The sequence below is a fragment of the Leiobunum rupestre genome, chromosome 6 (genome assembly GCF_980474605.1).
Source record: "Leiobunum rupestre chromosome 6, qqLeiRupe1.1.hap1, whole genome shotgun sequence".
Taxonomy (NCBI): domain Eukaryota; kingdom Metazoa; phylum Arthropoda; class Arachnida; order Opiliones; family Sclerosomatidae; genus Leiobunum; species Leiobunum rupestre.
Genome location: NC_143389.1, coordinates 4,177,612 through 4,201,925, shown reverse-complemented (window position 1 = coordinate 4,201,925; position 24,314 = coordinate 4,177,612). Strand labels below are relative to the sequence as shown.

Here is a 24,314-nt window from a genome sequence, read left to right as displayed (position 1 = left end):
AGTAAAGTCTGAATGAGTTTTAAATTAATTGTACTTACCTGAATTTTACAAACAAAATACCTGTTAAAAAAAAAACATAGTTATACTTACCTTTTGTGACAACTCTGTAAAGAGAAAAATTGTATTAGTGTTTTTGAAAATTTGACCTGTTTTTTTCCGCGATAATTTAATTTTAATTTAACCGCGGAAAAATGTATTTTTGACAAGAATTTCAAATAAACAAATTCAGTATCTGTTCTTATCAGCTTAATATCTGATACGGGTCCCATCGGGGCCCAAGATATTAAACTTATTTTTGGACGGCGGCGGAGTGGTCGGAGCTTGCTCCACCTCCGCCACGGGTCGGCCTGGTATTGCAGTAAATCCGGGATCGGCCCACTTCTCTCTTGAAATCAAAAATCAAACGCTCTTATAATGGCGCACTGCGCAACACAGTATTTCCGGGAAATGTTATTTGGCTGTCTTTATATATATTTCTTTATTATAATATATTGCCCCTCTGACGTCATAAGTGGTAAAATCCTTATTGTCGAATAGTTAATAATGAAGAATCGGAAAGATTCCAGTTTTTGAATTTTCTTTTACCTAGTTATACACTCTTTTTCGCGGTATTTTCACGGAGGATAGGAAGGGAGGCGAAGTAGGAGGGATGAATGGCGGCAAGATTGCGGCAGCTACGCTACGTCTAGCCGCCATTTTTCCGAAATTTTCCCGCCGCTAAGCTTCTTACAAGGATGCTGCCGCGTTCATCCCTCCTACTTCGCCTCCCTTCCTATCCTCCTTGGTATTTTCCTGGGCGCGTCCATGCTTGGTTTTCCCCCTTTCAGTCCTCTCCTCCATTATGGATACCCAAGGAGTGGATGCTAGACTCCCCGTTTAGGGCAGAGGCAATGGCCGACGAGCGGGAGGCAAGTAAGAGGGGTAAAATAAAGGCGCGAAAAGAGGTTGTTCTGTGTTATTCCTGTGGTTTTATTCGTAACCCAAGGTTCGTAAATCGTGCATGTTCTAAGTGGTTGGCTGAAGGAACCGGTTTTCATAACGTAAATTCGCGGGTTTCGGTATGGTGGGTAGAGACAGCGCGCCCCTCATTTTTAGGTCATTGGGTTCCAGCCAAGATGTTCCGCGTAAAGAGAAAACACGAAATAAGCCCCTCTCCATTTTTTCTCTCTTCCCGTCTTCCGTGGACAGTGAGTCGCCGCCGGGGGCCCGCCGCCCGCGGCAGCTACATTACCAAGATATAAAGTGGCAAGGCTTATTTTTGGTAAGTACAAAATCATTTATTATATATTGCTCTATAATTAACTATATTTGGAATTAAACATTTTTGTTCTATTTATCTCAAAGTCATGATTATTCCTAACATTAATAGTATTAAACTTAATATGATATATCTTTTGTTAAAGTAGATTAGGAATTTATAATTTTAATATTTATAGAGGAGTTCGGATTTAAAATGTTATATTTTTTTAATAATGATCTCAAAGATCTGACTTTTGAAATGTTTGTTACTTTTTCTAAGTATCAATAAAACATGACATTAAATTTATATTGTGCCAAGGTTCATTTTTATATTTTACATAAACTACATCACCTAAAACAATTAATAGATAAAAGTTAGCTATATTATTTTGTTTAAAAAATATATCTCTGTCTCCGTTTTATTATTTAATTTCGTGGTTTGTTTTGATATTTTGTATTTTTGGGTTACTCCCCTAATCCATGCGGCTGTCCCATGATAAAACCTTCTATAAAACATTTTCCAAAAGTCCTTTTTTAGATTCAACTATTTAAATTACATTTAAGATTAAAATTTAGAACAAAAAATATATTTCACAATTAGAATTTGTTAATAAAATTTTAACTTTGGACTTCATTCCAAAACCAGAAAAGGCCATTTCAGAGTGGATTTTACCGCGGAAATGTTTTTGTTTAGAGATAAACGTTAGTTAGTTAGTTAGTTAGTTAGTTAGTTAGTTAATTAGTTAGTTAGTTAGTTAGTTAGTTAATTAGTTAGTTAGTTAGTTAGTTAGTTAGTTAGTTAGTTAGTTAGTTAGTAAGTAAGTAAGTAAGTAAGTAAGTAAGTAAGTAAGTTAGTACTATTTTAAGTACAAGCCTTAAGTAGAATAAAATGAAAACCAATTTTCTCGCCATTTTATTTTGTTCAATTTTGATACTAACATGTATTTTATTCACGGAAAGATGCTGCCAGTTGTTAAAAAAAGGCCAAGAGTTGACCGAAATAATATTATCGTCTGGGCGAACTTTTAATTGCATAAAAAAGCAGCGTCAAAATGATAGGATGAAGGTATTTTCCTGTTAAAAGACGCAAATCCCATCCCGCGAAAATAAATGAGTAGCCAACGGCACGCGGTGTTCCCAGGTGGTCTCCCTCCCAAGTACTGACCGCGCTCGACGCTGCTTAACTACGGTGATCAGACGAGAACCGGTGTATTCAGCGTGATATGGCCGTTGCCGCTAGAGTGTAATTGATAGCGGTGGACAAGCCGCGACTAGCCAGGTCCTGGTAGGTTGGTGATCGCCGAGGGCCACCGGCTGCATGCGGCTCCAATAGAACGTTCTATACACTCTTTTTAGAAACGTTTACTGGGCGCCGATATTATCGTACAGACAACCAACGAGCAAGCCCTTTACCGCAGAAATTTCATCCCCCCCCCCCCCAAACCAGTTTTTTCATCACCCTCCCCGTAGACTGTAAGGTGATGGCGGTCGATTGGGAAGGCGCGTTTACGAATCTATAAAATTGGTGTGGTGTGCTTTCCCCCTTTGGAGTTCGGAGGAGGTGAAGGTTTGGCCGGTTTTTCGTCTTAGAGAAATATATTTATCTGGCAAACCCGTAAGAAATTGAGAGCAGTCAATTTTTATTAGTAGCGTAGTTGCTAGCCTAGGCTTCACATATTTCCGGCTTTGCTTTCCGCGCCTTTTTTCTTATTTTAAATGATTTTTGTAATAAATGTATGATGGCAAATAAGCAAAATTCTAGAAAATACTAGTCCCAAATCCACGTGTTTAAGATGAAACTTAGATCATGAAAATATCCTTAACCCCAAACATACTTCAACACCTAGGGTGCCTCCTACAACTCCTAAAAGGTACGTCTCTAAAATATTCATATAAAGACAGGACATAAGCCGAATTCTCTTAAACCAAAGAATAACAAAAGTTGTTAGTCCTGCTGAACCAGCTCTATAGTCTGTATGAAAAGTGACCGGTTATGGTCCACTTTTATAGAACGCTCTATTCGCTTATAATAAATTTTTCCTAAATGGTCATTTAAACGCGTTTGACGTTTCACGTAGAATCTAGTACACTTAATACGTTATTTATGGTCCTATAAACCACCATTTAGATTTTTTTTCCATACGGCCCGGTAAAGTGGCCCACTCTACTGTCTCTAGCCGATGACCCCAAAAGTGCCAGTCCGGGCCTGGCGGTGTACCTCTATTTCACGGATTCAAGATATCGTCTTCTCCTTTGTTCGCGCGATGGCTACAAACGTTGTCATCTCCCACCAGGACCAACATTCGGTGACGTAATTATGAAATATTTGAAATGCTCGAATTCTCTCTTTTTACTTTGTTAAACAGTGACGGCTCCTAGCGGGTTATCGCTTCTCGGCCTTTTGGCTAAGATCAAAGTGTAGTATCTGTTCTTATCAGCTTAATATCTGATACGGGTCCCATCGGGGCCCAAGATATTAAACTTATTTTTGGACGGCGGCGGAGTGGTCGGAGCTTGCTCCACCTCCGCCACGGGTCGGCCTGGTATTGCAGTAAATCCGGGATCGGCCCACTTCTCTCTTGAAATCAAAAATCAAACGCTCTTATAATGGCGCACTGCGCAACACAGTATTTCCGGGAAATGTTATTTGGCTGTCTTTATATATATTTCTTTATTATAATATATTGCCCCTCTGACGTCATAAGTGGTAAAATCCTTATTGTCGAATAGTTAATAATGAAGAATCGGAAAGATTCCAGTTTTTGAATTTTCTTTTACCTAGTTATACACTCTTTTTCGCGGTATTTTCACGGAGGATAGGAAGGGAGGCGAAGTAGGAGGGATGAATGGCGGCAAGATTGCGGCAGCTACGCTACGTCTAGCCGCCATTTTTCCGAAATTTTCCCGCCGCTAAGCTTCTTACAAGGATGCTGCCGCGTTCATCCCTCCTACTTCGCCTCCCTTCCTATCCTCCTTGGTATTTTCCTGGGCGCGTCCATGCTTGGTTTTCCCCCTTTCAGTCCTCTCCTCCATTATGGATACCCAAGGAGTGGATGCTAGACTCCCCGTTTAGGGCAGAGGCAATGGCCGACGAGCGGGAGGCAAGTAAGAGGGGTAAAATAAAGGCGCGAAAAGAGGTTGTTCTGTGTTATTCCTGTGGTTTTATTCGTAACCCAAGGTTCGTAAATCGTGCATGTTCTAAGTGGTTGGCTGAAGGAACCGGTTTTCATAACGTAAATTCGCGGGTTTCGGTATGGTGGGTAGAGACAGCGCGCCCCTCATTTTTAGGTCATTGGGTTCCAGCCAAGATGTTCCGCGTAAAGAGAAAACACGAAATAAGCCCCTCTCCATTTTTTCTCTCTTCCCGTCTTCCGTGGACAGTGAGTCGCCGCCGGGGGCCCGCCGCCCGCGGCAGCTACATTACCAAGATATAAAGTGGCAAGGCTTATTTTTGGTAAGTACAAAATCATTTATTATATATTGCTCTATAATTAACTATATTTGGAATTAAACATTTTTGTTCTATTTATCTCAAAGTCATGATTATTCCTAACATTAATAGTATTAAACTTAATATGATATATCTTTTGTTAAAGTAGATTAGGAATTTATAATTTTAATATTTATAGAGGAGTTCGGATTTAAAATGTTATATTTTTTTAATAATGATCTCAAAGATCTGACTTTTGAAATGTTTGTTACTTTTTCTAAGTATCAATAAAACATGACATTAAATTTATATTGTGCCAAGGTTCATTTTTATATTTTACATAAACTACATCACCTAAAACAATTAATAGATAAAAGTTAGCTATATTATTTTGTTTAAAAAATATATCTCTGTCTCCGTTTTATTATTTAATTTCGTGGTTTGTTTTGATATTTTGTATTTTTGGGTTACTCCCCTAATCCATGCGGCTGTCCCATGATAAAACCTTCTATAAAACATTTTCCAAAAGTCCTTTTTTAGATTCAACTATTTAAATTACATTTAAGATTAAAATTTAGAACAAAAAATATATTTCACAATTAGAATTTGTTAATAAAATTTTAACTTTGGACTTCATTCCAAAACCAGAAAAGGCCATTTCAGAGTGGATTTTACCGCGGAAATGTTTTTGTTTAGAGATAAACGTTAGTTAGTTAGTTAGTTAGTTAGTTAGTTAGTTAATTAGTTAGTTAGTTAGTTAGTTAGTTAATTAGTTAGTTAGTTAGTTAGTTAGTTAGTTAGTTAGTTAGTTAGTTAGTAAGTAAGTAAGTAAGTAAGTAAGTAAGTAAGTAAGTTAGTACTATTTTAAGTACAAGCCTTAAGTAGAATAAAATGAAAACCAATTTTCTCGCCATTTTATTTTGTTCAATTTTGATACTAACATGTATTTTATTCACGGAAAGATGCTGCCAGTTGTTAAAAAAAGGCCAAGAGTTGACCGAAATAATATTATCGTCTGGGCGAACTTTTAATTGCATAAAAAAGCAGCGTCAAAATGATAGGATGAAGGTATTTTCCTGTTAAAAGACGCAAATCCCATCCCGCGAAAATAAATGAGTAGCCAACGGCACGCGGTGTTCCCAGGTGGTCTCCCTCCCAAGTACTGACCGCGCTCGACGCTGCTTAACTTCGGTGATCAGACGAGAACCGGTGTATTCAGCGTGATATGGCCGTTGCCGCTAGAGTGTAATTGATAGCGGTGGACAAGCCGCGACTAGCCAGGTCCTGGTAGGTTGGTGATCGCCGAGGGCCACCGGCTGCATGCGGCTCCAATAGAACGTTCTATACACTCTTTTTAGAAACGTTTACTGGGCGCCGATATTATCGTACAGACAACCAACGAGCAAGCCCTTTACCGCAGAAATTTCATCCCCCCCCCCCCCCCAAACCAGTTTTTTCATCACCCTCCCCGTAGACTGTAAGGTGATGGCGGTCGATTGGGAAGGCGCGTTTACGAATCTATAAAATTGGTGTGGTGTGCTTTCCCCCTTTGGAGTTCGGAGGAGGTGAAGGTTTGGCCGGTTTTTCGTCTTAGAGAAATATATTTATCTGGCAAACCCGTAAGAAATTGAGAGCAGTCAATTTTTATTAGTAGCGTAGTTGCTAGCCTAGGCTTCACATATTTCCGGCTTTGCTTTCCGCGCCTTTTTTCTTATTTTAAATGATTTTTGTAATAAATGTATGATGGCAAATAAGCAAAATTCTAGAAAATACTAGTCCCAAATCCACGTGTTTAAGATGAAACTTAGATCATGAAAATATCCTTAACCCCAAACATACTTCAACACCTAGGGTGCCTCCTACAACTCCTAAAAGGTACGTCTCTAAAATATTCATATAAAGACAGGACATAAGCCGAATTCTCTTAAACCAAAGAATAACAAAAGTTGTTAGTCCTGCTGAACCAGCTCTATAGTCTGTATGAAAAGTGACCGGTTATGGTCCACTTTTATAGAACGCTCTATTCGCTTATAATAAATTTTTCCTAAATGGTCATTTAAACGCGTTTGACGTTTCACGTAGAATCTAGTACACTTAATACGTTATTTATGGTCCTATAAACCACCATTTAGATTTTTTTTCCATACGGCCCGGTAAAGTGGCCCACTCTACTGTCTCTAGCCGATGACCCCAAAAGTGCCAGTCCGGGCCTGGCGGTGTACCTCTATTTCACGGATTCAAGATATCGTCTTCTCCTTTGTTCGCGCGATGGCTACAAACGTTGTCATCTCCCACCAGGACCAACATTCGGTGACGTAATTATGAAATATTTGAAATGCTCGAATTCTCTCTTTTTACTTTGTTAAACAGTGACGGCTCCTAGCGGGTTATCGCTTCTCGGCCTTTTGGCTAAGATCAAAGTGTAGTATCTGTTTCCAATATCAGTTCTATACCGCGATCTTAGTCTAAGCCGAGAAGTGTTTATACGCCTTTAAGGCGAGTTATACGTGCCTGCTCGTCTACCTGCCAAGCTGATTCGGCATTCTACACCGACCCAGTTCCTGTGCCAGTTGAAGTTCCTGTTCCTGCTCCTGCGTTCCAGTCGCTGTTTGGCTCATCCCAGCGGTTCCTGAGTATCCGGTTTCCGCTTCGGCGGTCACCACCATCGTCGCCATGCCTGCCGTGTCGTCGCTGCCGTGTAAACCACAGTCCGAGCCTTCGTCCTCCAAGAAGGCCACGGCAAGAATCAAGTTCGACGGGGTCAATGTAGAAGATTTGGCTGTAGCTCTTTTCGACTGCATTGGCCCCAAGAGTATCACCGTCTTCCAGATGATTGGAAAAGCGGAATGCCAGATCACCTTTAAAGATGCTTTCTGCTATCAGAAGGCTGTGGATGCCGGCATTATTGTCGGTGACAAGCACCTCAACATCGTTGGAGTCGCCGATCCGGTTACGCAGATAACAATCAAGGATGCTCCCAGCTGGTGGGAGCTACCCTTTCTGAAATCTGCCTTAAAGAATTATTGTGAGGTACTCTCAGAAACATGGGAAACATTTCAAAAAGGCCCGTTAAAAGACGTCCGCAATGGAAATCGGCGGCTAGAAGTAAAGATCAAGAGTCCAATCCCGAACCTGATGACCATCAGCGGGCATCGCATCCAACTTGTCTATCAAGGTGTCCAGCGAATGTGTTTTTACTGCCGTAAAGACAGTCATCAGGTTCGGGATTGCCCGAAGAAGAAAAAGAAAAAGGCGCAATCAGCTCCAGAAGATTCGGACATCCTAGGGCATATTCCAGCCCCCGAAGACACTGGCAACTTACGAAACTCGACCCAGCACCACTGGCAGAACGGGAAACCGCTACCGATGCTGCTGACCATCAAGAACAGATGGACGAATCTATACCAGAAGTAGGGTGTTTTGAGGGGGGTGAAGATGGCTGGAGTCTCTCTTCGCCAAAGTCTTCCCTTAAAGCATCTGAATTGCCAAAAATGTCTAACGGCTACGCAAACGCTGTGAAGACTCCGCCACAGCGCACACCCGTTCCAGAGTCATCTCCCAACTCGAAACACCCAGTATACGAGAGTCCGATCTACGAACGAGATTGGCAGTTTTCAGAAATGACCGATTGCGAAATAGAGAACTTTTGCCAGCGTGCAGGAAACTTTGTCACGGAGTCACCTGAGCTACTCAGATGGCGTGAAGAATTCTTAACTGAGGCACGTCAAACTTTGCAGACTCGCAGGAAACGAGTACAGACTTCCCCATCAGGAACATTTACCAAAAAAGGGAAAAAATAGGCCCTTATGGTGATATGTAAATATGTTTTTAAATTACTTTCTTAGTTTTAAATACGCTTTTATTGTAAATTTTAACTTTACAATTTTAAAAGTTATTTTTATATAAATTTTAAAAGATTATTGTATGCTTAATATGAATAGCTCACCTGATACGTACCGCGGAACCTGTTTACCCTGTAAAAGAAAATTTAAAAATTATTTAGAACCTATTGTTAAAAAAAAAAAACTTACCTGATATACTTACCTTGAAAACTGTAGAACCTGAAAAACAAAAAGAAAAAATTAGAATTGTATGCTTAAATTTAAATTAATTTATAGGATACTAATACCTGAAGTAAATTATATTTACTTACCTTCACTCGACATGTAGATAACTGTAAATAGTATTGTAAATTATCGCGTCTAATTTTATTTTTGGAACAACAAGTATTTTTACGCTCGTTTAGCGCTTTGACTGATGTATGCAACAATCCATTTTTTTGTTTAATACAGTGTTCGCGATAATTTAAATTTTTTAATAACGCGGACACTTGTAACCTTGACAACGAATTTTAAATAAACAAATTCAGTATCTGTTCTTATCAGCTTAATATCTGATACGGGTCCCATCGGGGCCCAAGATATTAAACTTATTTTTGGACGGCGGCGGAGTGGTCGGAGCTTGCTCCACCTCCGCCACGGGTCGGCCTGGTATTGCAGTAAATCCGGGATCGGCCCACTTCTCTCTTGAAATCAAAAATCAAACGCTCTTATAATGGCGCACTGCGCAACACAGTATTTCCGGGAAATGTTATTTGGCTGTCTTTATATATATTTCTTTATTATAATATATTGCCCCTCTGACGTCATAAGTGGTAAAATCCTTATTGTCGAATAGTTAATAATGAAGAATCGGAAAGATTCCAGTTTTTGAATTTTCTTTTACCTAGTTATACACTCTTTTTCGCGGTATTTTCACGGAGGATAGGAAGGGAGGCGAAGTAGGAGGGATGAATGGCGGCAAGATTGCGGCAGCTACGCTACGTCTAGCCGCCATTTTTCCGAAATTTTCCCGCCGCTAAGCTTCTTACAAGGATGCTGCCGCGTTCATCCCTCCTACTTCGCCTCCCTTCCTATCCTCCTTGGTATTTTCCTGGGCGCGTCCATGCTTGGTTTTCCCCCTTTCAGTCCTCTCCTCCATTATGGATACCCAAGGAGTGGATGCTAGACTCCCCGTTTAGGGCAGAGGCAATGGCCGACGAGCGGGAGGCAAGTAAGAGGGGTAAAATAAAGGCGCGAAAAGAGGTTGTTCTGTGTTATTCCTGTGGTTTTATTCGTAACCCAAGGTTCGTAAATCGTGCATGTTCTAAGTGGTTGGCTGAAGGAACCGGTTTTCATAACGTAAATTCGCGGGTTTCGGTATGGTGGGTAGAGACAGCGCGCCCCTCATTTTTAGGTCATTGGGTTCCAGCCAAGATGTTCCGCGTAAAGAGAAAACACGAAATAAGCCCCTCTCCATTTTTTCTCTCTTCCCGTCTTCCGTGGACAGTGAGTCGCCGCCGGGGGCCCGCCGCCCGCGGCAGCTACATTACCAAGATATAAAGTGGCAAGGCTTATTTTTGGTAAGTACAAAATCATTTATTATATATTGCTCTATAATTAACTATATTTGGAATTAAACATTTTTGTTCTATTTATCTCAAAGTCATGATTATTCCTAACATTAATAGTATTAAACTTAATATGATATATCTTTTGTTAAAGTAGATTAGGAATTTATAATTTTAATATTTATAGAGGAGTTCGGATTTAAAATGTTATATTTTTTTAATAATGATCTCAAAGATCTGACTTTTGAAATGTTTGTTACTTTTTCTAAGTATCAATAAAACATGACATTAAATTTATATTGTGCCAAGGTTCATTTTTATATTTTACATAAACTACATCACCTAAAACAATTAATAGATAAAAGTTAGCTATATTATTTTGTTTAAAAAATATATCTCTGTCTCCGTTTTATTATTTAATTTCGTGGTTTGTTTTGATATTTTGTATTTTTGGGTTACTCCCCTAATCCATGCGGCTGTCCCATGATAAAACCTTCTATAAAACATTTTCCAAAAGTCCTTTTTTAGATTCAACTATTTAAATTACATTTAAGATTAAAATTTAGAACAAAAAATATATTTCACAATTAGAATTTGTTAATAAAATTTTAACTTTGGACTTCATTCCAAAACCAGAAAAGGCCATTTCAGAGTGGATTTTACCGCGGAAATGTTTTTGTTTAGAGATAAACGTTAGTTAGTTAGTTAGTTAGTTAGTTAGTTAGTTAATTAGTTAGTTAGTTAGTTAGTTAGTTAATTAGTTAGTTAGTTAGTTAGTTAGTTAGTTAGTTAGTTAGTTAGTTAGTAAGTAAGTAAGTAAGTAAGTAAGTAAGTAAGTAAGTTAGTACTATTTTAAGTACAAGCCTTAAGTAGAATAAAATGAAAACCAATTTTCTCGCCATTTTATTTTGTTCAATTTTGATACTAACATGTATTTTATTCACGGAAAGATGCTGCCAGTTGTTAAAAAAAGGCCAAGAGTTGACCGAAATAATATTATCGTCTGGGCGAACTTTTAATTGCATAAAAAAGCAGCGTCAAAATGATAGGATGAAGGTATTTTCCTGTTAAAAGACGCAAATCCCATCCCGCGAAAATAAATGAGTAGCCAACGGCACGCGGTGTTCCCAGGTGGTCTCCCTCCCAAGTACTGACCGCGCTCGACGCTGCTTAACTTCGGTGATCAGACGAGAACCGGTGTATTCAGCGTGATATGGCCGTTGCCGCTAGAGTGTAATTGATAGCGGTGGACAAGCCGCGACTAGCCAGGTCCTGGTAGGTTGGTGATCGCCGAGGGCCACCGGCTGCATGCGGCTCCAATAGAACGTTCTATACACTCTTTTTAGAAACGTTTACTGGGCGCCGATATTATCGTACAGACAACCAACGAGCAAGCCCTTTACCGCAGAAATTTCATCCCCCCCCCCCCCCCAAACCAGTTTTTTCATCACCCTCCCCGTAGACTGTAAGGTGATGGCGGTCGATTGGGAAGGCGCGTTTACGAATCTATAAAATTGGTGTGGTGTGCTTTCCCCCTTTGGAGTTCGGAGGAGGTGAAGGTTTGGCCGGTTTTTCGTCTTAGAGAAATATATTTATCTGGCAAACCCGTAAGAAATTGAGAGCAGTCAATTTTTATTAGTAGCGTAGTTGCTAGCCTAGGCTTCACATATTTCCGGCTTTGCTTTCCGCGCCTTTTTTCTTATTTTAAATGATTTTTGTAATAAATGTATGATGGCAAATAAGCAAAATTCTAGAAAATACTAGTCCCAAATCCACGTGTTTAAGATGAAACTTAGATCATGAAAATATCCTTAACCCCAAACATACTTCAACACCTAGGGTGCCTCCTACAACTCCTAAAAGGTACGTCTCTAAAATATTCATATAAAGACAGGACATAAGCCGAATTCTCTTAAACCAAAGAATAACAAAAGTTGTTAGTCCTGCTGAACCAGCTCTATAGTCTGTATGAAAAGTGACCGGTTATGGTCCACTTTTATAGAACGCTCTATTCGCTTATAATAAATTTTTCCTAAATGGTCATTTAAACGCGTTTGACGTTTCACGTAGAATCTAGTACACTTAATACGTTATTTATGGTCCTATAAACCACCATTTAGATTTTTTTTCCATACGGCCCGGTAAAGTGGCCCACTCTACTGTCTCTAGCCGATGACCCCAAAAGTGCCAGTCCGGGCCTGGCGGTGTACCTCTATTTCACGGATTCAAGATATCGTCTTCTCCTTTGTTCGCGCGATGGCTACAAACGTTGTCATCTCCCACCAGGACCAACATTCGGTGACGTAATTATGAAATATTTGAAATGCTCGAATTCTCTCTTTTTACTTTGTTAAACAGTGACGGCTCCTAGCGGGTTATCGCTTCTCGGCCTTTTGGCTAAGATCAAAGTGTAGTATCTGTTTCCAATATCAGTTCTATACCGCGATCTTAGTCTAAGCCGAGAAGTGTTTATACGCCTTTAAGGCGAGTTATACGTGCCTGCTCGTCTACCTGCCAAGCTGATTCGGCATTCTACACCGACCCAGTTCCTGTGCCAGTTGAAGTTCCTGTTCCTGCTCCTGCGTTCCAGTCGCTGTTTGGCTCATCCCAGCGGTTCCTGAGTATCCGGTTTCCGCTTCGGCGGTCACCACCATCGTCGCCATGCCTGCCGTGTCGTCGCTGCCGTGTAAACCACAGTCCGAGCCTTCGTCCTCCAAGAAGGCCACGGCAAGAATCAAGTTCGACGGGGTCAATGTAGAAGATTTGGCTGTAGCTCTTTTCGACTGCATTGGCCCCAAGAGTATCACCGTCTTCCAGATGATTGGAAAAGCGGAATGCCAGATCACCTTTAAAGATGCTTTCTGCTATCAGAAGGCTGTGGATGCCGGCATTATTGTCGGTGACAAGCACCTCAACATCGTTGGAGTCGCCGATCCGGTTACGCAGATAACAATCAAGGATGCTCCCAGCTGGTGGGAGCTACCCTTTCTGAAATCTGCCTTAAAGAATTATTGTGAGGTACTCTCAGAAACATGGGAAACATTTCAAAAAGGCCCGTTAAAAGACGTCCGCAATGGAAATCGGCGGCTAGAAGTAAAGATCAAGAGTCCAATCCCGAACCTGATGACCATCAGCGGGCATCGCATCCAACTTGTCTATCAAGGTGTCCAGCGAATGTGTTTTTACTGCCGTAAAGACAGTCATCAGGTTCGGGATTGCCCGAAGAAGAAAAAGAAAAAGGCGCAATCAGCTCCAGAAGATTCGGACATCCTAGGGCATATTCCAGCCCCCGAAGACACTGGCAACTTACGAAACTCGACCCAGCACCACTGGCAGAACGGGAAACCGCTACCGATGCTGCTGACCATCAAGAACAGATGGACGAATCTATACCAGAAGTAGGGTGTTTTGAGGGGGGTGAAGATGGCTGGAGTCTCTCTTCGCCAAAGTCTTCCCTTAAAGCATCTGAATTGCCAAAAATGTCTAACGGCTACGCAAACGCTGTGAAGACTCCGCCACAGCGCACACCCGTTCCAGAGTCATCTCCCAACTCGAAACACCCAGTATACGAGAGTCCGATCTACGAACGAGATTGGCAGTTTTCAGAAATGACCGATTGCGAAATAGAGAACTTTTGCCAGCGTGCAGGAAACTTTGTCACGGAGTCACCTGAGCTACTCAGATGGCGTGAAGAATTCTTAACTGAGGCACGTCAAACTTTGCAGACTCGCAGGAAACGAGTACAGACTTCCCCATCAGGAACATTTACCAAAAAAGGGAAAAAATAGGCCCTTATGGTGATATGTAAATATGTTTTTAAATTACTTTCTTAGTTTTAAATACGCTTTTATTGTAAATTTTAACTTTACAATTTTAAAAGTTATTTTTATATAAATTTTAAAAGATTATTGTATGCTTAATATGAATAGCTCACCTGATACGTACCGCGGAACCTGTTTACCCTGTAAAAGAAAATTTAAAAATTATTTAGAACCTATTGTTAAAAAAAAAAAACTTACCTGATATACTTACCTTGAAAACTGTAGAACCTGAAAAACAAAAAGAAAAAATTAGAATTGTATGCTTAAATTTAAATTAATTTATAGGATACTAATACCTGAAGTAAATTATATTTACTTACCTTCACTCGACATGTAGATAACTGTAAATAGTATTGTAAATTATCGCGTCTAATTTTATTTTTGGAACAACAAGTATTTTTACGCTCGTTTAGCGCTTTGACTGATGTATGCAACAATCCATTTTTTTGTTTAATACAGTGTTCGCGATAATTTAAATTTTTTAATAACGCGGACACTTGTAACCTTGACAACGAATTTTAAATAAACAAATTCAGTATCTGTTCTTATCAGCTTAATATCTGATACGGGTCCCATCGGGGCCCAAGATATTAAACTTATTTTTGGACGGCGGCGGAGTGGTCGGAGCTTGCTCCACCTCCGCCACGGGTCGGCCTGGTATTGCAGTAAATCCGGGATCGGCCCACTTCTCTCTTGAAATCAAAAATCAAACGCTCTTATAATGGCGCACTGCGCAACACAGTATTTCCGGGAAATGTTATTTGGCTGTCTTTATATATATTTCTTTATTATAATATATTGCCCCTCTGACGTCATAAGTGGTAAAATCCTTATTGTCGAATAGTTAATAATGAAGAATCGGAAAGATTCCAGTTTTTGAATTTTCTTTTACCTAGTTATACACTCTTTTTCGCGGTATTTTCACGGAGGATAGGAAGGGAGGCGAAGTAGGAGGGATGAATGGCGGCAAGATTGCGGCAGCTACGCTACGTCTAGCCGCCATTTTTCCGAAATTTTCCCGCCGCTAAGCTTCTTACAAGGATGCTGCCGCGTTCATCCCTCCTACTTCGCCTCCCTTCCTATCCTCCTTGGTATTTTCCTGGGCGCGTCCATGCTTGGTTTTCCCCCTTTCAGTCCTCTCCTCCATTATGGATACCCAAGGAGTGGATGCTAGACTCCCCGTTTAGGGCAGAGGCAATGGCCGACGAGCGGGAGGCAAGTAAGAGGGGTAAAATAAAGGCGCGAAAAGAGGTTGTTCTGTGTTATTCCTGTGGTTTTATTCGTAACCCAAGGTTCGTAAATCGTGCATGTTCTAAGTGGTTGGCTGAAGGAACCGGTTTTCATAACGTAAATTCGCGGGTTTCGGTATGGTGGGTAGAGACAGCGCGCCCCTCATTTTTAGGTCATTGGGTTCCAGCCAAGATGTTCCGCGTAAAGAGAAAACACGAAATAAGCCCCTCTCCATTTTTTCTCTCTTCCCGTCTTCCGTGGACAGTGAGTCGCCGCCGGGGGCCCGCCGCCCGCGGCAGCTACATTACCAAGATATAAAGTGGCAAGGCTTATTTTTGGTAAGTACAAAATCATTTATTATATATTGCTCTATAATTAACTATATTTGGAATTAAACATTTTTGTTCTATTTATCTCAAAGTCATGATTATTCCTAACATTAATAGTATTAAACTTAATATGATATATCTTTTGTTAAAGTAGATTAGGAATTTATAATTTTAATATTTATAGAGGAGTTCGGATTTAAAATGTTATATTTTTTTAATAATGATCTCAAAGATCTGACTTTTGAAATGTTTGTTACTTTTTCTAAGTATCAATAAAACATGACATTAAATTTATATTGTGCCAAGGTTCATTTTTATATTTTACATAAACTACATCACCTAAAACAATTAATAGATAAAAGTTAGCTATATTATTTTGTTTAAAAAATATATCTCTGTCTCCGTTTTATTATTTAATTTCGTGGTTTGTTTTGATATTTTGTATTTTTGGGTTACTCCCCTAATCCATGCGGCTGTCCCATGATAAAACCTTCTATAAAACATTTTCCAAAAGTCCTTTTTTAGATTCAACTATTTAAATTACATTTAAGATTAAAATTTAGAACAAAAAATATATTTCACAATTAGAATTTGTTAATAAAATTTTAACTTTGGACTTCATTCCAAAACCAGAAAAGGCCATTTCAGAGTGGATTTTACCGCGGAAATGTTTTTGTTTAGAGATAAACGTTAGTTAGTTAGTTAGTTAGTTAGTTAGTTAGTTAATTAGTTAGTTAGTTAGTTAGTTAGTTAATTAGTTAGTTAGTTAGTTAGTTAGTTAGTTAGTTAGTTAGTTAGTTAGTAAGTAAGTAAGTAAGTAAGTAAGTAAGTAAGTAAGTTAGTACTATTTTAAGTACAAGCCTTAAGTAGAATAAAATGAAAACCAATTTTCTCGCCATTTTATTTTGTTCAATTTTGATACTAACATGTATTTTATTCACGGAAAGATGCTGCCAGTTGTTAAAAAAAGGCCAAGAGTTGACCGAAATAATATTATCGTCTGGGCGAACTTTTAATTGCATAAAAAAGCAGCGTCAAAATGATAGGATGAAGGTATTTTCCTGTTAAAAGACGCAAATCCCATCCCGCGAAAATAAATGAGTAGCCAACGGCACGCGGTGTTCCCAGGTGGTCTCCCTCCCAAGTACTGACCGCGCTCGACGCTGCTTAACTTCGGTGATCAGACGAGAACCGGTGTATTCAGCGTGATATGGCCGTTGCCGCTAGAGTGTAATTGATAGCGGTGGACAAGCCGCGACTAGCCAGGTCCTGGTAGGTTGGTGATCGCCGAGGGCCACCGGCTGCATGCGGCTCCAATAGAACGTTCTATACACTCTTTTTAGAAACGTTTACTGGGCGCCGATATTATCGTACAGACAACCAACGAGCAAGCCCTTTACCGCAGAAATTTCATCCCCCCCCCCCCAAACCAGTTTTTTCATCACCCTCCCCGTAGACTGTAAGGTGATGGCGGTCGATTGGGAAGGCGCGTTTACGAATCTATAAAATTGGTGTGGTGTGCTTTCCCCCTTTGGAGTTCGGAGGAGGTGAAGGTTTGGCCGGTTTTTCGTCTTAGAGAAATATATTTATCTGGCAAACCCGTAAGAAATTGAGAGCAGTCAATTTTTATTAGTAGCGTAGTTGCTAGCCTAGGCTTCACATATTTCCGGCTTTGCTTTCCGCGCCTTTTTTCTTATTTTAAATGATTTTTGTAATAAATGTATGATGGCAAATAAGCAAAATTCTAGAAAATACTAGTCCCAAATCCACGTGTTTAAGATGAAACTTAGATCATGAAAATATCCTTAACCCCAAACATACTTCAACACCTAGGGTGCCTCCTACAACTCCTAAAAGGTACGTCTCTAAAATATTCATATAAAGACAGGACATAAGCCGAATTCTCTTAAACCAAAGAATAACAAAAGTTGTTAGTCCTGCTGAACCAGCTCTATAGTCTGTATGAAAAGTGACCGGTTATGGTCCACTTTTATAGAACGCTCTATTCGCTTATAATAAATTTTTCCTAAATGGTCATTTAAACGCGTTTGACGTTTCACGTAGAATCTAGTACACTTAATACGTTATTTATGGTCCTATAAACCACCATTTAGATTTTTTTTCCATACGGCCCGGTAAAGTGGCCCACTCTACTGTCTCTAGCCGATGACCCCAAAAGTGCCAGTCCGGGCCTGGCGGTGTACCTCTATTTCACGGATTCAAGATATCGTCTTCTCCTTTGTTCGCGCGATGGCTACAAACGTTGTCATCTCCCACCAGGACCAACATTCGGTGACGTAATTATGAAATATTTGAAATGCTCGAATTCTCTCTTTTTACTTTGTTAAACAGTGACGGCTCCTAGCGGGTTATCGCTTCTCGGCCTTTTGGCTAAGATCAAAGTGTAGTATCTGTTTCTATTATCAGTTCTATACGGAGGTCTTAGTCGGGGGGCGAGAAGTGTTTTTACGCCTGTTAGGCGAGTTTGCCTGCTCTGCCACGTTGAATCGTCAGTCGCTGCCGTTCCTGTCTCCAGTCCAGATCCAGTTCCGGCTACTGTTCCTGTTTTCCTGTTGCCGCCTGCTACAAGCCAGCGGTTCCTGAGTACCGGTCTCCGCTTCGGCGGTTTCCACAAACGTTCGCCATGCCTCCTGTAGCGTCGAAGTCGACTCCAGCGGAGTCCTCGTCTTCGAAACAGGCCACTGCACGAATCAAATTCGACGGGGTCAATGTAGAAGATTTGGCTTTTGCTCTTTTCGACTGCATTGGCCCCAAGAGTATCACAGTCTTCCAAATGATCGGGAAGTCTGAGGCGCAGATATCCTTCAAGGACATCGTATCGTACCAAAAGGCTGTTGACGCTGGTATAATCGTTGGGGAGAAGCATTTATCCATCGTTGGAGTGGCTGATCCTGTAACCCAAATCACCGTGAAAGGCGCACCTAGTTGGTGGGAATTAAGCTTTTTAAAGGCTGCTCTGAAAAATTACGGAGAGGTTTTGTCCGAAACATGGGAAACATTCCAGAAGGGACCGTTGAAGGACGTCCGTAATGGAAATCGGAGGCTGGAGGTCAAGGTCAAGAGCCCAATCCCGAACCTGATGACCATCAGTGGACATCGCATTCAAATTGTCTATCAAGGAGTCCAGCGAATGTGCTTTTATTGCCGAAAGGACAGTCATCAGGTTCGGGATTGCCCCAAGAAAAGGAAAAAAGTGCGTTCCGCTCCACAGGACGCGGATATTCAAGTCCAGATCCCGTCACCCGAAGGCTCAGACAAACCCGGAAGTGTGGTAATGCCACAAGTAGCAGACACTGCAGCTATCACGGACGCAGGTGAGGACCTGGAAAAAATGGATCAAGAGGAACAAGACGCAGGAAACTTCGTTGAGGGCGAAGATGGCTGGGGCCTTTCTCTGTCAGGACCTTCCCACAAGTCTTTTGACTCACCAAAAAATTCCGGGAGTTACGCCACAGTTGTAAAAACTCCATCACATCACGAACCTGATTCGAAGTCTTCACCGCAATCACAACATCCAGTATACGAAGAACCGATCTACGAACGAGATTGGCAGTTTTCAGAAATGACCGAAAATGAAATAGAGAACTTTTGTCACCGTGCACGGAACTTTGTGACAGAATCACCAGAACTACTTAGCTGGCGGGAAGAATTCCTGGCTGAAGCACGCCTCACCTTGCAAACTCGAAGGAAGCGAGTACAGACATCCCCATCCGGATCATATACCAAAAAAGGGAAAAAATAGGCCCTTATTGGGATATGTAAATATGTTTTTAAATTACTTTCTTAGTTTTAAAATCGCTTATATTGTAAATTTTAACTTTACAATTTTAAAATTCTCGTTACATACATTTTAATAGTTTATTGTATGTTTAAATGAAAAATTCACCTGAGATGTACCGCGGAACCTGTTTACCCTGTAAAAGAAAAATCAATAGACAAAATTATTTAGACCCTATTGTAAAAAAAAAAAAACTTACCTGATATACTTACCTGGAAAACTGTAGAACCTGGAAAAAGGGGGGGGGGAATTAGAATTGTATGGTTAAATATAATTAATTTATAGTATACTAACACCAGAAGTAAATAATATTTACTTACCTTCGCTTGACATATAGTTAATCTGTAAATAGTATTGTATTTTATCGCGTCTAATTTTTATTCTTGGAACGACAAGTATTTTTACGCTCGTTAATTGCTTTAACTGATATATGCAACTGTCTTTTTTTTCTTGTTTAAAACAGTGTTCGCGATAATTTAAATTTTTTAATAAACGCGGACACTTGTAACCTTGACCAGAATTTTAAATAAACAAATTCAGTATCTGTTCTTATCAGCTTAATATCTGATACGGGTCCCATCGGGGCCCAAGATATTAAACTTATTTTTGGACGGCGGCGGAGTGGTCGGAGCTTGCTCCACCTCCGCCACGGGTCGGCCTGGTATTGCAGTAAATCCGGGATCGGCCCACTTCTCTCTTGAAATCAAAAATCAAACGCTCTTATAATGGCGCACTGCGCAACACAGTATTTCCGGGAAATGTTATTTGGCTGTCTTTATATATATTTCTTTATTATAATATATTGCCCCTCTGACGTCATAAGTGGTAAAATCCTTATTGTCGAATAGTTAATAATGAAGAATCGGAAAGATTCCAGTTTTTGAATTTTCTTTTACCTAGTTATACACTCTTTTTCGCGGTATTTTCACGGAGGATAGGAAGGGAGGCGAAGTAGGAGGGATGAATGGCGGCAAGATTGCGGCAGCTACGCTACGTCTAGCCGCCATTTTTCCGAAATTTTCCCGCCGCTAAGCTTCTTACAAGGATGCTGCCGCGTTCATCCCTCCTACTTCGCCTCCCTTCCTATCCTCCTTGGTATTTTCCTGGGCGCGTCCATGCTTGGTTTTCCCCCTTTCAGTCCTCTCCTCCATTATGGATACCCAAGGAGTGGATGCTAGACTCCCCGTTTAGGGCAGAGGCAATGGCCGACGAGCGGGAGGCAAGTAAGAGGGGTAAAATAAAGGCGCGAAAAGAGGTTGTTCTGTGTTATTCCTGTGGTTTTATTCGTAACCCAAGGTTCGTAAATCGTGCATGTTCTAAGTGGTTGGCTGAAGGAACCGGTTTTCATAACGTAAATTCGCGGGTTTCGGTATGGTGGGTAGAGACAGCGCGCCCCTCATTTTTAGGTCATTGGGTTCCAGCCAAGATGTTCCGCGTAAAGAGAAAACACGAAATAAGCCCCTCTCCATTTTTTCTCTCTTCCCGTCTTCCGTGGACAGTGAGTCGCCGCCGGGGGCCCGCCGCCCGCGGCAGCTACATTACCAAGATATAAAGTGGCAAGGCTTATTTTTGGTAAGTACAAAATCATTTATTATATATTGCTCTATAATTAACTATATTTGGAATTAAACATTTTTGTTCTATTTATCTCAAAGTCATGATTATTCCTAACATTAATAGTATTAAACTTAATATGATATATCTTTTGTTAAAGTAGATTAGGAATTTATAATTTTAATATTTATAGAGGAGTTCGGATTTAAAATGTTATATTTTTTTAATAATGATCTCAAAGATCTGACTTTTGAAATGTTTGTTACTTTTTCTAAGTATCAATAAAACATGACATTAAATTTATATTGTGCCAAGGTTCATTTTTATATTTTACATAAACTACATCACCTAAAACAATTAATAGATAAAAGTTAGCTATATTATTTTGTTTAAAAAATATATCTCTGTCTCCGTTTTATTATTTAATTTCGTGGTTTGTTTTGATATTTTGTATTTTTGGGTTACTCCCCTAATCCATGCGGCTGTCCCATGATAAAACCTTCTATAAAACATTTTCCAAAAGTCCTTTTTTAGATTCAACTATTTAAATTACATTTAAGATTAAAATTTAGAACAAAAAATATATTTCACAATTAGAATTTGTTAATAAAATTTTAACTTTGGACTTCATTCCAAAACCAGAAAAGGCCATTTCAGAGTGGATTTTACCGCGGAAATGTTTTTGTTTAGAGATAAACGTTAGTTAGTTAGTTAGTTAGTTAGTTAGTTAGTTAATTAGTTAGTTAGTTAGTTAGTTAGTTAATTAGTTAGTTAGTTAGTTAGTTAGTTAGTTAGTTAGTTAGTTAGTTAGTAAGTAAGTAAGTAAGTAAGTAAGTAAGTAAGTAAGTTAGTACTATTTTAAGTACAAGCCTTAAGTAGAATAAAATGAAAACCAATTTTCTCGCCATTTTATTTTGTTCAATTTTGATACTAACATGTATTTTATTCACGGAAAGATGCTGCCAGTTGTTAAAAAAAGGCCAAGAGTTGACCGAAATAATATTATCGTCTGGGCGAACTTTTAATTGCATAAAAAAGCAGCGTCAAAATGATAGGATGAAGGTATTTTCCTGTTAAAAGACGCAAATCCCATCCCGCGAAAATAAATGAGTAGCCAACGGCACGCGGTGTTCCCAGGTGGTCTCCCTCCCAAGTACTGACCGCGCTCGACGCTGCTTAACTTCGGTGATCAGACGAGAACCGGTGTATTCAGCGTGATATGGCCGTTGCCGCTAGAGTGTAATTGATAGCGGTGGACAAGCCGCGACTAGCCAGGTCCTGGTAGGTTGGTGATCGCCGAGGGCCACCGGCTGCATGCGGCTCCAATAGAACGTTCTATACACTCTTTTTAGAAACGTTTACTGGGCGCCGATATTATCGTACAGACAACCAACGAGCAAGCCCTTTACCGCAGAAATTTCATCCCCCCCCCCCCCAAACCAGTTTTTTCATCACCCTCCCCGTAGACTGTAAGGTGATGGCGGTCGATTGGGAAGGCGCGTTTACGAATCTATAAAATTGGTGTGGTGTGCTTTCCCCCTTTGGAGTTCGGAGGAGGTGAAGGTTTGGCCGGTTTTTCGTCTTAGAGAAATATATTTATCTGGCAAACCCGTAAGAAATTGAGAGCAGTCAATTTTTATTAGTAGCGTAGTTGCTAGCCTAGGCTTCACATATTTCCGGCTTTGCTTTCCGCGCCTTTTTTCTTATTTTAAATGATTTTTGTAATAAATGTATGATGGCAAATAAGCAAAATTCTAGAAAATACTAGTCCCAAATCCACGTGTTTAAGATGAAACTTAGATCATGAAAATATCCTTAACCCCAAACATACTTCAACACCTAGGGTGCCTCCTACAACTCCTAAAAGGTACGTCTCTAAAATATTCATATAAAGACAGGACATAAGCCGAATTCTCTTAAACCAAAGAATAACAAAAGTTGTTAGTCCTGCTGAACCAGCTCTATAGTCTGTATGAAAAGTGACCGGTTATGGTCCACTTTTATAGAACGCTCTATTCGCTTATAATAAATTTTTCCTAAATGGTCATTTAAACGCGTTTGACGTTTCACGTAGAATCTAGTACACTTAATACGTTATTTATGGTCCTATAAACCACCATTTAGATTTTTTTTCCATACGGCCCGGTAAAGTGGCCCACTCTACTGTCTCTAGCCGATGACCCCAAAAGTGCCAGTCCGGGCCTGGCGGTGTACCTCTATTTCACGGATTCAAGATATCGTCTTCTCCTTTGTTCGCGCGATGGCTACAAACGTTGTCATCTCCCACCAGGACCAACATTCGGTGACGTAATTATGAAATATTTGAAATGCTCGAATTCTCTCTTTTTACTTTGTTAAACAGTGACGGCTCCTAGCGGGTTATCGCTTCTCGGCCTTTTGGCTAAGATCAAAGTGTAGTATCTGTTTTCAATAGTGCTATACCGAGATCTTAGTCGGGGGGCGAGAAGTGTTTTTACGCCTGTTAGGCGAGTTTTTACCTGCTCTCTACCACGCTGCCGCGCCAGAAATTTCCGTTCCTGCTGCCAGTCGAAGTACCAGTTCCAGCTGCTGTTCCTGCCTCCAAGTTGCCGTCTGCCTCTCCTCAGCGGTTCCTGAGATCCGGTCTCCGCTTCGGCGGTCGCCACCAGTCGCCATGCCTGCCGTGCAGTCTTTGCCGTCCGTTTCGCAGTCCTTACCTTCAACCTCGAAGAAGGCAACTGCAAAAATCAAGTTCGACGGGGTCAATGTAGAAGATTTAGCTATTGCTCTTTTCGACTGCATTGGCCCCAAGAGCATCACGGTTTTCCAGATGCTTGGAAAAACTGAAGCTCAGATAACGTTCAACAATCATGTCAGTTACCAGAAAGCTGTTGATGCTGGAATCATCGTCGGCGAGAAACATTTGAATATCGTGGGGGTCGCAGACCCAAAGTCTTATATCACAATTAAAGATGCTCCAAGCTGGTGGGAGCTTTCGTTTTTGAAATCCGCCCTAAGGAATTATTGCGAAGTTCTTTCTGAAACGTGGGAAACGTTCCAGAAAGGCCCACTTAAAGACGTTCGCAATGGGAATCGGCGTCTGGAAGTCAAGGTGAAGAGTCCAATCCCGAACCTGATGACCATCAGTGGACATCGTATCCAAATCATGTATCAAGGCGTCCAGCGTATGTGCTTCTACTGCCGCAAGGACAGTCATCAGGTTCGGGATTGCCCGAAAAAGAAAAACAAGGCTCGACCATCTCCAGATACCGCCACTTACCAGAACCCGTCCTCTAACGAACCAGAGAACGTTAGGAGCGGAACGCCGATTCCAGTCGAGGATGTCGAAGAAGCCAGCACCCACGACGAAACGATGGCGGAAACCTCACCATCACGAGAAGAGAATGGAGTAACCCCCTCACCAAGAGACTTTCAGGGTTCGAAAGAGGGTTGGTCGCTTGCAACGCCAGAGCCATCCCCCGAGAAACCTGAATCTTCCACTATAGTCAAAGGCTACGCCAATGCTGTCAAGTCACCCCAGAAG

General features: G+C 40.6%; 9 non-coding genes and 5 pseudogenes across 9 annotated transcripts; 9 read left to right on the top strand and 5 right to left on the bottom strand.

Moving 5' to 3' along the window:
* Window positions 1-191: 191 nt before the first annotated feature.
* LOC149938578 (U2 spliceosomal RNA) lies at window positions 192-384 on the top strand. Its single transcript, XR_016481683.1, has one exon. It is a non-coding gene; the product is annotated as a U2 spliceosomal RNA (small nuclear RNA).
* A 1,971-nt stretch (window positions 385-2,355) lies between these two features.
* On the bottom strand, window positions 2,356-2,474 carry LOC149938577 (5S ribosomal RNA). The gene has a single exon (XR_016481437.1). It is a non-coding gene; the product is annotated as a 5S ribosomal RNA (ribosomal RNA).
* Window positions 2,475-3,624: 1,150 nt separating this feature from the next.
* Window positions 3,625-3,816, top strand: LOC149938576 (U2 spliceosomal RNA). Its single transcript, XR_016481505.1, has one exon. It is a non-coding gene; the product is annotated as a U2 spliceosomal RNA (small nuclear RNA).
* A 1,971-nt stretch (window positions 3,817-5,787) lies between these two features.
* LOC149938575 (5S ribosomal RNA) lies at window positions 5,788-5,906 on the bottom strand. Its single transcript, XR_016482076.1, has one exon. It is a non-coding gene; the product is annotated as a 5S ribosomal RNA (ribosomal RNA).
* Window positions 5,907-7,058: 1,152 nt separating this feature from the next.
* On the top strand, window positions 7,059-7,217 carry LOC149938574 (U2 spliceosomal RNA; annotated as a pseudogene).
* A 1,785-nt stretch (window positions 7,218-9,002) lies between these two features.
* LOC149938573 (U2 spliceosomal RNA) lies at window positions 9,003-9,193 on the top strand. Its single transcript, XR_016481704.1, has one exon. It is a non-coding gene; the product is annotated as a U2 spliceosomal RNA (small nuclear RNA).
* Window positions 9,194-11,164: 1,971 nt separating this feature from the next.
* On the bottom strand, window positions 11,165-11,283 carry LOC149938572 (5S ribosomal RNA). The gene has a single exon (XR_016482075.1). It is a non-coding gene; the product is annotated as a 5S ribosomal RNA (ribosomal RNA).
* Window positions 11,284-12,435: 1,152 nt separating this feature from the next.
* On the top strand, window positions 12,436-12,594 carry LOC149938571 (U2 spliceosomal RNA; annotated as a pseudogene).
* Window positions 12,595-14,379: 1,785 nt separating this feature from the next.
* On the top strand, window positions 14,380-14,570 carry LOC149938570 (U2 spliceosomal RNA). The gene has a single exon (XR_016481703.1). It is a non-coding gene; the product is annotated as a U2 spliceosomal RNA (small nuclear RNA).
* A 1,971-nt stretch (window positions 14,571-16,541) lies between these two features.
* On the bottom strand, window positions 16,542-16,660 carry LOC149938569 (5S ribosomal RNA). The gene has a single exon (XR_016482073.1). It is a non-coding gene; the product is annotated as a 5S ribosomal RNA (ribosomal RNA).
* A 1,149-nt stretch (window positions 16,661-17,809) lies between these two features.
* LOC149938568 (U2 spliceosomal RNA) lies at window positions 17,810-17,882 on the top strand (annotated as a pseudogene).
* Window positions 17,883-19,753: 1,871 nt separating this feature from the next.
* Window positions 19,754-19,932, top strand: LOC149938567 (U2 spliceosomal RNA; annotated as a pseudogene).
* A 1,971-nt stretch (window positions 19,933-21,903) lies between these two features.
* Window positions 21,904-22,022, bottom strand: LOC149938566 (5S ribosomal RNA). The gene has a single exon (XR_016482072.1). It is a non-coding gene; the product is annotated as a 5S ribosomal RNA (ribosomal RNA).
* A 1,150-nt stretch (window positions 22,023-23,172) lies between these two features.
* On the top strand, window positions 23,173-23,294 carry LOC149938565 (U2 spliceosomal RNA; annotated as a pseudogene).
* Window positions 23,295-24,314: the final 1,020 nt, after the last annotated feature.